Here is a 16,362-nt window from a genome sequence, read left to right on the forward strand (position 1 = left end):
GGCAATGTCAAATCATGGAGAACAGAAACTTCATCTACTACATCTTCGATAGGGAATCTGTGCACAAATTATCAATTAAAGCCTGATAAACTGATGATTCCTTATTTGTTTATAAATTTAATTTTTTTAATTATACATTAAGGTTTGATGTCATTACCAAGTTCCCTCCCCCCTAGAAAGCAAAAAGGAACGAGGTTCCGGGGAAGTTTTCAGAGGTGCCTGGAAATTTTCTCCCTTCTTCCCCTTCAATTACCACACTGCTGTTTGTCATGGGACAAATTACGATGAATTTCAATTAAATTATCATAGTATAATTATTTCCTAGTTGAATTACCGATACTTTTCAGTGGAAAGAAGGATGAAATTTAAAAGTCCCAAATCAAGGTAAGTAAACCAACGTAAAAGAAAAAAAGTGTAAACATTTCCATATAATTATGCGTACAATCCGAACTTAAAATTTCCGTGTAATTAAGCTTACAGTTTTATGTCTATTTTTCATAGAACTTTATGGGTTGATTGCACTGTGTTGTAAGCGCTCCATATAATAAACATAAGCTTCAGCAACTGTATTTTTTGTTTCTGATTTTTTTCTTAAGTAATATGGATCGTTTTCGATCATCTTTACAAACCAACTCACTATCAACTTTCCATGTGTAGAAAGTGTCCCCCTCCCCCATAAAGGAGAATTTCAAAAAATGCTAGGACACATTCTGTTTATTTTCAATAAAGAGTTAATACACTGAATTTCAGCTCAGTAAGTTTAACGGCTTGCGAGATACTTATTTTTTTTTCGCAAAAATTTGGATCCTCATTACCTCCTTAGGATATTATGCATTATAATAAAAGCAATATAACATCCCTATTTGGATTAAGGCCGAACTATATACCAAAAGTAATTTCATTTGACTTTGCAATTTGACCGTGATGATCAGGCACACATAGTTACATTCAATTCTTTATATAATAATTTATATATTACAGTGATTCAAAAATGTATTTTTTCCAGTAGTTAGCTCCTCTAAAAACTCAGGTCTCGAAAGCCAAGTAGTAGTATAAGTTCTATTGCTATTATTACAATTAAAAACATCAATATCCAAAAGTGCCTGAAGTTTTTTTTTTTTTTCACTTGGTTAGATATGCTCACCTCAGGTAAGTAGACAGAAACAAATGGAAAAAGAAGGGAAATGAAGGGAATTGAAGGTCTCGAAAGTAAAACGCAGACACATTTACCAGTCTTTAGAAGATACTGTCTACAATGCAGTCGGCAGAGTGAGTCTGTAGGCCAGACTGAGTCGGTAGTCGCAGTGGGTCACGGTGGGTCATGGTGGGTGGTGGGTCGCAATGGGTCACGGTGGGTGGTGGGTCACAGTGGGTTACATGCTGTTGACCCACGACCCACTGACCCACTCAGAAAACTTGACCCACTGACCCACTCCATCTCTGGTAGCTACACATAAGACCTATTTTATGGCAATTTTGCTTTGAAATAAACTCACTGTATTTTGTAACCAAAGTACAAAAATACTTTCAAAATTACGAAATGATGATCTGGAAGACATGATTCAACCATAAAAGCAAACTAAATATATTAATGGTAATGCTATCAATGCTTGCCAATTAAAAAGTTAAATACAAACTTACGACATTTAATCCTAAACAATATTTTCTTTTGTGTTTCAGGTATGTACTGTGCATAGGGATATTATGTGCACCAGTCACGATACTTTATATCCTGAAAGAACAATGACCAGGTAAGTACACCTTTATGCCACTTAATGCCTCTAGAGTAGTATTGAAATGAGAATATGTGTGTGTATTTGAACGTCTTCCGGCAGAAGTTAATCTGCTTCGAAAGATCCATTTTGTTTCAACCATCAATTGTAATGCTCGACATCCATAAGTTATTTTCTTTAAAAACAAATGCCTGTAATTAAGAGGGAAAAGATGATACCTGTACCTCAAAGCAGTAGCCATAAATTTATGTTCGAGTTCTCATATAATAAGTACCACGAAAACAAGCTCCATAGAACGCTTAAAGCCAAAGGTCTTCGAATAATTATTACAGCTATTAAGTGGAAAGACTTAACTATAATGAAGATTTATTAGTTTTCGATTTGAGTTGCCACGTAATTTAGGCTATATTCTGCATTGAAAACTTCCTGTTTCGCAATACGCTCAACGTTCAGAGCACCTGGCACGCACTGAAATAGCAGTCTTCTTACAAAATACAATATAGTGGCCTTTGACATAACAGCTTTACTTTGTATTAGTTCATGTTTGAAATAACAGTAGTTCTTCGATAGGATATATAAACAAGATTTATAACGTTTACTGATGTAGGAAAGGAAATTAAGTTATATACCACACTGACTTCGTTTTTATGGCAATATGCTCCAGGGCAGAGCATTGTCAAACGGCAGTCCGCGAGTACGTTTAATCAGTCCCGAGAATGGAAATGAAAATGTATGATCCCTTTACTCAAGTCCATGAGTAATATAGAGACATGGGTATTGTTAGCAGGAAGGGGTCGGGGGAATGCGTCCCCACAGATTTTAATCAAATATATTTAAAGAAACTATACTACTTTGTATATACAACTTTTGTCGGAAAGAGGATTTTGATTTTGATTCATCCGACCCTCCCCCAGATTTAAGAAGCTAACGACGCAGGTGATGGAGACAGTGGGCGCTCAGTGGTAAAACGTTCACCCTTGGTGCTTGAGATGAAGTAATGTTTTGTGCTGGACAAACACCGTGTGCATGGGTTTTCTGGGGTTATTCTGCTCACGGGGTTATTCATGGTTATTGTGCTTACATCAAGGAACTTCTTTGAGCCCATTTGCATCCAATCTAGTAATGAATGTCCTATCTGAAGATATTAAAAACTCATCACCTTGGAGTATGCTGTTTACATATGACATTGTGTTATGTAATACTAACCGAGAAGAATTAGAAGATAAATTTTAGGGGATTAAAAATAAGAAGAAAGAAAATAGAGTCTGTGAATTTTGCAGGAAAGTGAGGGAGATGGAAGAACAGGATGTAAAGAAAGTAAATATGTTTAAATAGCTGTGTTCCACTGTGAACAAGGATGGAAATTTAAATTTGGGTATAGAACACAGAATTAAGGTAGGATGAACTGGAACAGTGCCGTAACTTAGATTTTTTCTGGAGGGGCAAGCATTAATATTTGGGCTCCCTAGAAAGAAAAATAGGCCCTTTCTTTCCATCTTTCTCTTACTGTGTGAGTACCCGGAGCCTGTGGGACCTCCCGCATGGCAAGGTCTGCGGGGCCATTAGTTACGCTCCTGGGCCCGTTCCATACATGACAAATTAATTAAGGGGACAATATTGACAAATCTCAAAGTCATACAAATAAATATTATTTCTAGGGCCCTTAATAATAGACTTTTTTTTTTTTTACTGAAATGAGTCCACGACTCATTTTTGTTTTATTTATCTTTTGAGTACTGTTTTGTTTATGTAATGTAGTGAACCTGTTTGATGTTTCATTTATAATTTCACTTTCGTATCGTATATGGAGTAAGAAAATTTTGTCTTAAAGTGGGCCCCCCACAAACGGCGGGAAGCTTCCCTGAGGGGGCAGTTACTCCCTGCCCCCACAAGTTACAGCTCTGAACTGGAAGATCTAAGATATTCTTTGTGATAACAGGAAAAGTGTTAAGGTAAAAGAAAGAGCTTACAAGACCGGAATGAGACGCGCAATGCTGTACGGAGCAGAAACTTAGAGGATGCTGCACGAGAAGAAACTAGACGTGGCGGAAATGAAAATACTTAGATGAATGTGTAATGTTACCAAGTTGAGTAAGATTAGAGACAAGCACTTTAACCCTGTTCTCATTCTTTTGAGATATCGAAGAAAGTTCGAGAGAGAAAATTACAGTGGTGCAGTCATGTTATGCAAAGAAATTATGATTATATCCGTAAGAGAGTGGGAAAGGTGGAAATACGTAGAAGGCAAAAGAGGAAGAGAAAGACCAAAACGAAGATGGATAGATTGTGTAGCTACTATAGAGAAAAGAGGTTAATAGAATATGCTATTTGGGATAGTGCAAGACGGAAGCGAGTCATCAAGAATGTGGACTACGGGTAAGCGGGAAGAGACAGAGTAAAAGAATTATTGTTATTATTATTACACTAGCCAACAGTGAAAATGTAACTGGAATGAAATAGATGTTTGTTAACTATATCGACCATGTTGATAACGAAAACAATTAAAAGCAGGAATTAACTCTCGTTTCCAAGTTAAAGGGGAGTGCATTTAATTATATTTATTATATTTTATTAGCATTCATTGTCAATCCCTTTACATATAGGTTTCAAATCCCACTGATTGTAGACAAAGTGATCAACTTTCCTGCAGGGAGGAAAGAGAAGGGAGGAGTGAAGCATGTTTCATTTAAGCGTAGTTTCTGTCTGTTACAAGCTGTGTTGTGTTCGTGTACTGGACGAACGTGTTATTGAAGAGTAGTTAGTGCGTGTGGTCATTGTAATTCCTGTGATTTAATATGCCTCGCAAATGCGTAAATAATGCTATTTTTATTACATTTGCGGACAGGCTACATTGAAATCGCAAAGGAGGCCAATAACGCCATATATTAGGAAGACGTACAAACTGTACTTTGGCTGTTAAATCGGGGACCAGTACAAGCCCTGGGCTCTTCATGTATGTTGCATATCTTGTGTCTCGAATCTTCATTCGTGGTTAAACCGTAAAAGATCTTCCATACTCATGATCTGGCGAGAACTATCAAACCATGTGGATGATTGTTACTTTTGTATGACAACTCCGCTAACACATGGTATTTCCAGGAAGAAAAAGTTTTCCTTAATATATCCTAACATACCGTCGGCCATGCGACCAATGCCTCACGGAGATAGACTGTCTGTTCCTGTTCCACCTGATTGTGATAGTGACGAGGGCAGTAGTGAAACTAGTGCTGCACTATCTCCTTCAAAACCCAGTTATTCGAAAGATATTGATTTTGTGTATGACGATGAGTGCACTGAGAATCACAAAATAACAGTGTGAACTTCATGACCTAATGAGCGATCTAGAATTACCGAAAGATAAAGCTGAGCTGTTGGCGTCAAGACTACAACAATGGAATTGCCTTGATAAGACGGTAAATGTGCCTGCATTCCGTAACCGCCATATGTCATTCCTTCCATTTTTCGAAACTGAAAAGAACTTGGTATTTTGTAGTAATGTAGAGGGACTAATGGAAGCTATAGACATTAACTATAAAAGTGATGAGTGGAGGTTGTTCATCGACTCCTCCAAAATAAGTCTCAAATGTGTCCTCCTGCATAATGGCAACGTGCTACCATCGATTACGATTGGGTATGCACCTTACATGAAAGAAACATATGATAACATGAAACAATTGTTATTGCGATTGAGCTATGACAAGTTTAAATGGCAGATTTCCGGGGATCTGAAATTAATAGGCATATTACTTGGGCCACAACAGAGCTACACCAAATGTTGTTGCTTCCTGTGCCTCTGGGATAGCTGCGCCAAAGCATTTCATTATAAAAAGAAAGATTGGCCTAAGCGTCAATCATTTGAACCAGGACCTTACAATGTTATGCACGAAGCACTTATCGAATCCAAGAACATAATCCTCCCTGCTTTTCATGTAAAACTGGGCCTAATGAAAAACTTTGTTAAGACCATGGACAAAACTGGGGAAGCATTTATCTATTCGCGCGAGAAATTTCCACGTCTTAGTGAGGCGAAAGTAAAAGAGGGGATTTTTGTGGGTCCCCAGGTACGTAAATTGTACAAAGATGATCATTTCAACACCATCCTGACAGGTGATGAAAAGTTAGCTTCGGATGCCTTTGTTCAAGTATCAACAAACTTTTTAGGAAATAAGAGGACAGAAAACTATAAGGATCTTGTGGCAAATCTTCTGCATTATTACGATAGACTAGGGTGCAACATGTCCTTAAAGTTAAATTTCTTAGATTCCCACTTGGACTTCTTTCCTGACGGCTGTGGTGCTGTAAGCGAGGAGCACGGGAAACGCTTCCAACAGCAAATTTTGGACATAGAAATGAGATAGCAGAGAAAGTGGAATGCATCAATGTTGACCGATTATTGTTGGACGCTAATCAGGGAATCACCAGCAGGAAACTACAAACGCCAGGCAAAGCGATTGCGCCTTCAGTGACCTTCTTTCGAGAGATAACAACAAGGTAAATACTGTACATGCATAAGCTTATGCAGGCAATAACGTAAAATTATGGGCTGCAATGAGATTGCGCACACTTTTCCGGTTTTATCAGTTTTATCTGATAAGTCATTGACAAGCTGTCATTATGTACAGGATTGCGCACAGAAAAATTAATCAATGTTGTCAGATGGAAAATATTTTTTCTTCTGTTATGTAAATCTGTGAGAATAGAGCAGCGGAATACCCGAACCAATGGTCGAATAAAATTACTAGGATTGAGCTAATTTAGAAAATACAGAGGAATTAATACATAAGGATAGAGAAGCTATATACTGTATTCGAAAAAAAAAACTCACACCAGTTCTTTGGAAAAATATTACAGAGGCTGTTCAGTAAATGTTTGAAAGAGAAGTTGAGCTCAGTTATGATGGAGAATAGTTTCTATTTATAAATGAAGAAGCTAAGATTATCGTCCTAACTTGTGCGAGTAACATTAGGTACGAACAATGATAGCATTTACTATACATAGTCGTAGTGTATGTAAAAAAAAAGAAAAGAAAAAAGAAAGAAAGAAAAAGAAAAAAGAAAGAAAAGAAACTAGCAGGTAGCTACAATACTGCTTCTAATTATATATTCTAACTGGATTTAGGAAGGTGATTTAACATACATATTGACAGATTCCATATTATTAATAAGTAAATCCTGTAATTTTGCAAGGATTATATTGGAATGCAGTGTAATTAGTATGAGGAAGTAGTTTACTCACATCGTTGTATTATATTAATAGTATTGTAATTTAAGTTTATTGTATTGCACATATTATTGTAACAAGTATCCTGTTATATGACCAGGGAAAAACAGACGTTAACGACAGACCGTAATACCGGTAAATTTACCAAAGCAAAACTTTACGACAATGGAGAAAATTATTCACTTTTTCAACTGCCAATTTTTCCATAGAACTTGGCTAGTAGTGGGAATTATGTATACTACATTATTATTATTATTATTATTATTATTATTATTATTATTATTATTATTATTATTATTATTATTATTATTATTATTATTATTATTACTATTAACATTGAGAATCTTATCACAATTGTTTGCTTCGGTTTATTTAGGTTGCCACCTAGAATATGGTCTTCAGAACCCTCAGTAGCTCATCGAACGACAAATAAGGCGGAAGCATTTAACAAACATTACAATTAATAATTCTATTCACTGGGTCCAGATATTTATCAGGTGAAGATAAATCAGAAAGATATAATCAGAAACAAAATTGAAATTAAGATCAATTGCGAAAGGAGATACCAATACACTAAAAAGGAAGATTTAAAGAAATATAACTTTATATTGAAGCAGTATGAAATGCTTAACCCTTATAGATTCCAGCTTTTTAAGCTAAATTATAGACTTTCAGTCAAGCGGCTACAGCATCATCCCTATTTATCATAGGATCATGGTTCATACCTAGTTTTCTTTTTACAATAGAGCAACCTTTCAAATGGCACCATTCACATCTCCTTATCATGTCCCTGAGGCGGGAAATTTTGAGAGAAATCGGAATTTTTCTCTGATTTTTTTTTTAATTTTGAGCCCCTCTGGACCCCCACTGTGTTAGCGCAGAGACCTGAAGCTCAACTGGAAACCACTAAGCGGTGTACTAAATGCCTGTACAAAATTTCAAGCTTCTATCTTGAACAGTCGGGGTGGGAAAAATATCAATAATCCCAACAATGCCCCAGATTACTGTACAAGACCTTGATCTCAGGTAGAACATTTCCTGAGACATCCCTATTTATCCTAGAATCATAGTTCGCCCTTTATTATCTTCAGAATAAAACTGCCTTTCAAACGGACCCTTCACATGTCTCCATCCTGTATCTGAGGAGGGAAAATCGCGAAAAAAGGGATTTTTTAACCAAAAGATCGTTTTTATTGACTTTTTTTCCTCTGGATCCCCCTTATGCTAACGCAGAGATTGAAAAATCTAATAAATACTACTCGGTGGACTGAATATTTGTACAAAATTTCAATCTTCTAGGTGCAAAAGTACGCCCGCCAAAAAGTAATGAAAATAGGCCTAACAAAAATATTTTTAAAGTTATGACGTCATCACCTCCTATGTCTCGACGCAGGAAGGCGTGAAACCATACGTAGGTCTAACGTGTTCTACAATGTCTCTAGACTTGAAAAAACAAAAACAAAAAACGAAGTAAAAGCTTTATTGGTTCTTTTTTTAATAGAATAACGAAGACGCTACATTAGTACCTAAAAATAGGTACTAGAACTCCAAAGAGTTTCAGATTATGAGACAAGAAAATTTTAACATTTGGATTGTAAATTTGGAGGTATCATGACTGCTTGTATCTACTGATCAAATTATACTTAGTTAATCCTCAATATAATATGAATTTTATTTCTGACTTCTGTTTCTATTCTAGTCTGAAGGAAAACCTTTGCGCACAGATTTTAAATCTACCATTGTGGCAACGTTGGACAAAAATCTGTGTTCAGAAAGGCCAACAGAGATTTGTGCGGAATTCGGGATCTATAGTGTGCGCAATCCAGTTGCTCCCAAAATTATCATAACTTCAAAACGAGAGCTAATCTTGCACTTTCATTAACATTTTCGTTATCAGCACACCCGAAAACATAAAGATTAGCTGTTCTCATGCCAGTTACAGAAAAAAAGTAAAATTTTGTTTGCTAGTGTTATTATTATTATTATTATTATTATTATTATTATTATTATTATTATTATTACTTATACATAGAGAGTGTAATTAACAGTAATTTACCGAAATCTTCAATAAAATTATTCGGTTCATAACAAAGACACAAACAACAAAAGTAACAAATTTAGATGTTTGTAATCTTATAGAAAAATACTTTTGCTTTCCACTGCATAAAGATGTAGCACTACAATACAAATTTTCATGTTATTTGTGGCTATGAGAAAAAGTAATATAAGATTACGTGAAAATTATGAATTATGTATTTATACATATACGTGTGTGTGTGTGTTTTGTACTTCAGCTATGCCTAGAACGTATTTTTTCCACTTGTGAGCATGATTGCGATACAATAATATCCATAAGTACTATAGTGCTTCGTTGTGTTTATAAGCATCCCGATTAATCCAGGTTTGGATCAGCAAAATACATTAGAACTTGAATCTCTTTCATTTATTTCTTAAACAAAATCTAGAGTTTATACATTCATTATAGTGTTCTTTTTTTTTTTTTTTTTTCGTGTTGCTGCTACTAAATTCACACACTGTATACACTCTAAAATTCTATCCGATACACACATTCCAAAACACAGCAACATCACTTAGAAGTTTGAGAAACATGTCTCTCATGGCGTACTTCGATCGACGGTTGGGAATATAGTATTTGTCCCAGTGGTGGTGCAAGAAAAAATGAGAAGAGAAGAGTATGTTAAGTAAATTCTGGGTCAAACTCATGAACAGTGAGTGACTTCAAATGTGGCACAAAATTACGTAACAAACGGAGGATGTGGCAGTAAAACATCAGGCAAAGCAACATTTTCGTAGATCATTAATTCTATTTCACTCTCACATTCAGCAGCCTCTATTTTATCTACATTCAACTGTTTTCTGAGAGAAAGGGGTTCAAAAAATTAGGCAACTTTCTCTCTTGTTGTTGTGTATTTACCGTATATTTCTGAATCCAAGAAGAGATTTTTCGCCATAATTTCGTGCCCAAAAATATGAAGTCGTCATATTTTCGTAACATACAAAACGCAGCTTTTCTTTACTGAACAGCATCACGAGCTTTCATTAGACACTAACCTCTCGCATACCGTTTTAACCTTTAACGTTTGCAGATTCAGTGACCCTTCCAGTGCGGAAGGCTAAGGGAGATCTGTATCTGATTTCATTTTCAGTGTTTATATCCAGTGTATGCTGTAATATATATGTTGTTAACAATATATATATATCTGTTAAAATGGTGAATCGTATTGGATTCGGACTTGTTTTGGATTCAAAAATATATGGTATTTTATTTTTAAAATGTAAACTACAAAACACCGGAAATTGAAGGGAGGAGGAATGTAAGGTTCTAATGTCATACGCATGACATATCAAACTATTAAATACATAATTTTCTTGATTTCTGATGAAGGTTAATTGATCACGTTTCTTCTTCAACTTTAGTGTAATTACTTCTCTCCATTTTATTTTAGTTTTTGTAAAGCGACATAGACGTCACTCACGTCAGAGATCCTTTTCCACTTCCAAGAAATAATTTGCATGTAATTTTCCACAACAAATAAATATTTCTTAACAGTTTCCCTCTTGCTTTTTCAAATTATGTAGAGAAAAAATACCTCAAGAGTAAACTCGAAAGAAATCATCTACAGTATATACATATATTCCTTCACATACACACGTGAGTTAATTCCTTCACGAGTGACTGGTCAATGCACTCTGTCATTAGCTACTGTGTACATACATACATATAACAATTATGCAACAGTTGAGAGAGAGAGAGAGAGAGAGAGAGAGAAGGTGAATACATTCAACTCCACCTGTTCGGTGTGTCTGCACCTATTTCTCCCGTGACCCCTCCTCCTTCGTGCTTTGCTTTCGAAGCTACTAAAAAAAAATCTCATTTTGTTACCTAATCACAACCAGCTACCAACCAAACCGTGAAAAAAATGTAAATTTTCGTCCCTAACTTAGCTTACTGTACCTTCTGAATTACGTAGACAACAATATAGAAACATATGTAACAACAATTAGCTCTGTCACACAACAAAGGAAGCGAAATGGAGGGAGAGAGAGTGTGTGACAGAGAGAAAATGTATGGCTACGTGTCCTAATAGCTGATAGGTGTGTTACAATATATTCATGAAAAAAAAAATATATATCTGACCTAATTTCTAGAACTGTCACCTGGATCCTGTAAGATCAAAATAATGGTCCATTATTACATTACTGTACTCTTCCTCGTATTTTTTTTTTTCGAAGGAAGGAGGGGGAGAAGGGAGTCTGCAGAGAGTTACTAAATTCTTCGGTAGAGTCATTCTAATAAATATCAATGAACAGTGAGTGCAGCAGATGCATGGCGACTTTTCTACCCATTGTTTTAACATAGTTTTCCACGTTATGGTTTGTCTTTTATAGGGACTTACTAGAACCAGGAAATCTTTATCGTAGCTTTTAATCGTCATAAACCCGTACAATGGCATTTTTTTATATAACCACTGAGGCACGTGAACCAACTAGCCTTTTCAATATACGAGGTTACTGTGCTATGTATATACTGTACACATAAACGTTTTTCCCTCTGGTGAGAACGTTCGTTACTTCCTTGCGATGTAAACAAGTATCAAATATCACGTATAATGTATAACACAATGTGAAGAAGTTTGATTTGTAGAGCTTGATATATTCACAATTAATATTGAAACCGAAAGTGGTAACAGTGTTCGTAGGTTTCCTTAAGAAAATTTCCCTTTCCTTAAGAAAAAACTGACACAAATTTTTCCCTTTTCTTATCAAATTTTCCCTAGTTTATTGAGTATTCAATTCGTATGACAGAAGTTATGTGATAAGGTTAATAATTTAGCTATATTAAAGCAAGTACTGACCACATTTGTTTTATTAATTTGCGTTTTGCTTCTTCTTATACTTTTTCGTTCACTTTTTTTTGGTAAAGAAATAAATACACCCAGCAGGGGCGGATCCAAGGGGGCGATCGGGGCGATTTATACTTAAACTTTCTTAATTTATATATAAATAAAACCCATCCCAGAGTTTGGAACTCTTAAAATTAGCTCTAAGTAGCAATATTACAACCCATTGCCCCCCCCCCCCCAGAAGTCGGTGCTGGATCCGCCCCTGACACCCAGGCATCAATGCATTTAAGTTGTGCTACTTTGAACAGACACACAAACACACACACACACACACACAAACTATTGTTATGGTATTGGTTTATTTCTGAAGAACAAAGAAAATTTAAGCATTTATATTGGTAAAGCAGTCAGTGCAAGAATTTCCCTTTTTATGGAAGAAATTCTCTTTTTCCCTGTTTGCTAATTTTACTTACGAAATTTCCCTAGATTAGGGAAATTTCCCTCAAACTACGAACACTGAGTGGTAATAAATTTGCACTACTTTTGGTTTTAGTGTATAGATTATAGATGAGATTAATGTTCTTCGAACATTTACCTGAAACCCTTCTTTGCTATCTATTGTCATAGCGCCTAACGTTAAAACAGGAAGTTGTTGATTTCTGTTACTTTCAGTGTGAATAGAGAATTAAGAAGGAAAATGATACCTATTCTTAGAACACTAAATCAATTTTTAAAAACTTCTCACTATATCTTATCGGTTTTGCTCTATGTAGTTGTTTCAATATCAACTTCAATTGGGGCTGCTGTGGCTCAGTGGTAGAGCGTTCACCTCTTTTTCTTGGGGTCCCGGGTCCCAGCCCCCGCCAAGTGAACTTTGTGGTGGACAAACACCGTGTGTGGGGGTTTTCTCGGGGTTCTGCCGTTTCCTCCCACTTTCTTCATTCCACTATTTTATTCATTTCTCATCTTCACCGTCTCCTTTAGCCTAACCGGCATAACCGTGAGATGTAAAACTCAAAGATTTCATTTCATTTTCAACTTCAATTGTTTCAATATATCAGTTTCAATACTAAATGTTGTAGTGAAATCTTGTCACTTCCGGTTTTAGTAGAGTTAAAGAGAGAAGTCCTTGTCTTTCAGTTTAACGTCTCACAATTATTCCTTCTAGGCTAAGGAAGACAATAGAGTTAGATATGAAATGTATTCTTCGAACACTTAATCGACTGCCAGAAATAGCTTCTCGCTACATACACTTATATTGCTATTTTTGATCTCTAATGATCAAAGTTAAAACCGGAAATAGTTGACTTCTACCTCATTTTCGGCTTACATATCACTATCATTAAAGAACTCGATCCCTACCTTTCACCTTCTATATCCTGGTCAAAGTTCATGATAATGTATGAAATAGGTTCTTGAGATTTTTCTTTTGTCTTCCTTATGAACACATAATGTAAATTTATAAATAAGTTTTGATAAACTTCTTAAATAAATAAGGGTTGTAAGGATAATAATAAAACTTCCTTGGCTTATTTCTGTTTCGCATATAACTCTGTTGGAAAATTATGATAGGCAAACCGAACATATTTTGCCCTTTACAAGTTTCACGATTTTTTTACCTTCCACTGCCGAATCTTTTAATGTTTCTCTTTGATATATGTTCATTTTTCTTCATAATGTTCTGTTGGTGCAGATGAAATTTCCTATTTTTTATCCGGTGGGAAACCATTCTCTATAACGCAAACCAATGAATAGAGCGGGAACACGGGTAGAACATCACAAGCTCCATACAAGTTCAGAAAACAGGCTAGGTTGCCCATTTAGTCAGGAAGCAGTTTGTTGTTGAAAAGTGTCGTATGCAAGTACGGCATGGAGAATATACAATTGCAAGTGACTTTACTTTACTGAGATGTTTGGTGTATCTAGTCGCGGAAAAGATTAACAGTGCATTTGAACCAGGAATAGTGAATTAGCGTTGGTAAGTGAAATTTCGTGCAGATGATAGAATATTAAAAAATGAACACCACGGTCACTGACCTGTTAACTGTTCTAATAAGGTACTCAGGACCACCGTGAAAGCCCCGAAGAAAGTGTTTGTGAAATTGTAGACTAGTTAGTAATAAATCATATCACTGCCTTCCGAAGGCTACAGTGAAAAATTAGGTTCGTGGGTGTTGTATGAGTTGACATCAGCATCAGCGTCTAAAGATGTGCAACTCTCTGAGTATACAGAACAACAGAAAGGATTTCTGCACTAGAATAATAATTCTGATGAAAAATTTGGTTTACTACGACAATCATAAACAGTCAGATCATTCGTTTGATTGTGATCAACGTCTAGGTCAGTTTTATAAAGATCCCCAATTCCTAGAAGATGTTGTTTCTGATGTAATTCTAAGGTGAAGTGATCCATCATGTCGTTGTCCATTCGATAAGGTGGAGCTATCACTGCAGATCATTACAGCACTAAACTTCACCGCAAGCACCCACCAATAGTCAACAGACATGTTGCCCGCATCTTGCAAGACAATGCACGCTCAGATGTTGCCCAAAGAATGACTCAAAGACTTTCCGTGAGTTGTAATTTGGAATCTACCCTTACTTGATGTATTCTTCTGGAGTCTCTACCATCGACTACTACTTCTTTCGTCATATCAATCGTTCTTAGCAGGGAGGAACTTCTCAAATGAACAGGAGGTGCAACCTGCGGTTGAGGACTTCTTCGCATCGTTGACTCCACACTACTTTCGCCATGGAATGCAATCGTTGAACGATTAGAAAAGTGTGTGTTTGTAGCTGGATTACTTTGACCAAGGATATTATTAAATAGAGGATCTGTCCATGGGCGGCGATTAGGGGGGCAAAGGGGGACAGTTGCCCTCGCACGTTTTTGAAATAACTCATTAATGTATATAGTTTCATCAAAAAAGTAAAGTTTTATATGTATTTACTGGTTCATAGAAAAAATGGTGCCATATATTTGCCGTTCCGTGAGTATGTATTGGTTGTCTTCCCATGGAGTAAAGGAATTGCGTTTTAATTGCCACAGAAAATAACCCCAAAATTAACCTATTGGAGCACAACAATTTCGGCATACTTTCACTTCTTACAAAGGCTCGATATATTAATGAGCCGCTTTCAAACTAATTCAGAGAGCATTTCCCGGGAAAAAAAAGTCCTTCACAATTTATTTTTTAATTGCACAAAAATTGACAGTTCCTAAAATGACTTCTTCTTCTTGCTAAGTAAGAGAAAAAAAGCGTAATAAGAAACAACTTCTGTCTTTTCCATTGTTTTGTAGTGCAATATATGAGTGAAATGGTGTATTAGGGGTGTACGAGTGTACATACAATTAAATTTAGTGAATTCAATATAATTCTAGGTTTTAGTGTTATTTTGTATAACTGGAATATAGAGTGATTCTAAGTATTGTTGTGTTTTGATGTGCTCCAAGAAAGTGAAAACTGCACCTAATGGCAACGAACATGTTTTGGGAAATTGCAAAAGCAAATATTTCTGTTATATCGTAGCATATGTTTGTAGTGTTTATTGTCTTTCATTTTCTAAGAGTAATAACATACATTTAATAGCATGTGTGCAGTTAAAAATTAAGTTGTTCATTAATCCCTGTTTCAATATGACTTTTGCAAACCAGGCATCATTATTTATTAGGCCTACTATGATTAATATTATCCTTTCTATTTATTTGTTTTGCAAATTTGTTATTCAATAATCTGATCACACAGTTTTCCAAACATAATTTTAAGATGTTCATAAGCAAGGAATCAAATCTCTTCTTACACTTTTGTTGTTTAAGAGTACAAAGGGCTACTACCTACTGGCGTTGCCCTTGCTCTTGTAAATTTACTTAATAAAATATGAAATACTATATACGGTATTTTAACTGAAAAAGATAGTATCCTATTAGTTATACAACCTTTCGTCAAATAAAATATTAGAAACAAGCAGGAAAACTAACATTTATATCAAATATTCAGATCATGTCTTGTCCCCCCACATTTAATGACCAACCACCACCACTGGATCTGCCCATATGTATCTTCATCCTATGAACTCAATGAAGCCAAGAAAATAACCGAGTATCGTCCGAGCCGGCACGTCTGATTGGCTACTCTCGTTTCTGTCATGATTGTTGGCTCGAAATATTGCGATCTTAGTGGCGCGGAGCGGGCGGAGTGGGTGTGGCAAAACTGTGACGTATGGCTTCACGATTTTGTTGCAGGGGCAGATCTTCTATTTTATAACGTCCTTAACACTGACTACCTGGGGATTACAGTTTTATTTGAAAGTGACATATGCCAGTGGGACATTTCTATCAAATGAATCCAATGCAATCCTTGAGAGGTAGTAGATATTCATCGTAGAACAAGCAGCTAATTACGAAATCATCATGACAGCTACTTTTTCTCTGGTTTCATTTCTATGTAAGAACTCGGGGGGTGGGGGTGAAATAACAAAAATTAAGTATCTTCCTCCTGGAAGATTAGGTGGAAAATGAATAGGCCAGAAAAGATTTCTCCAAG

General features: G+C 35.9%; 1 long non-coding RNA gene across 1 annotated transcript in view; it reads left to right on the forward strand.

The window, feature by feature from the left end:
* The window catches only part of LOC145695004 (uncharacterized), a 261,336-nt gene that overhangs the window by 153,638 nt on the left and 91,336 nt on the right, over positions 1-16,362 (forward strand). The window contains exon 2 of the long non-coding RNA XR_014133102.1: positions 1,681-1,751. This is a non-coding gene — a long non-coding RNA (uncharacterized LOC145695004). The remainder of the gene's footprint in view (positions 1-1,680; positions 1,752-16,362) is intronic.

The sequence above is a fragment of the Thermobia domestica genome, chromosome 9, assembly GCF_964235325.1.
Source record: "Thermobia domestica chromosome 9, izTheDome1.hap1.1, whole genome shotgun sequence".
In the NCBI taxonomy this organism is placed as follows: Eukaryota; Metazoa; Arthropoda; class Insecta; order Zygentoma; family Lepismatidae; genus Thermobia; species Thermobia domestica.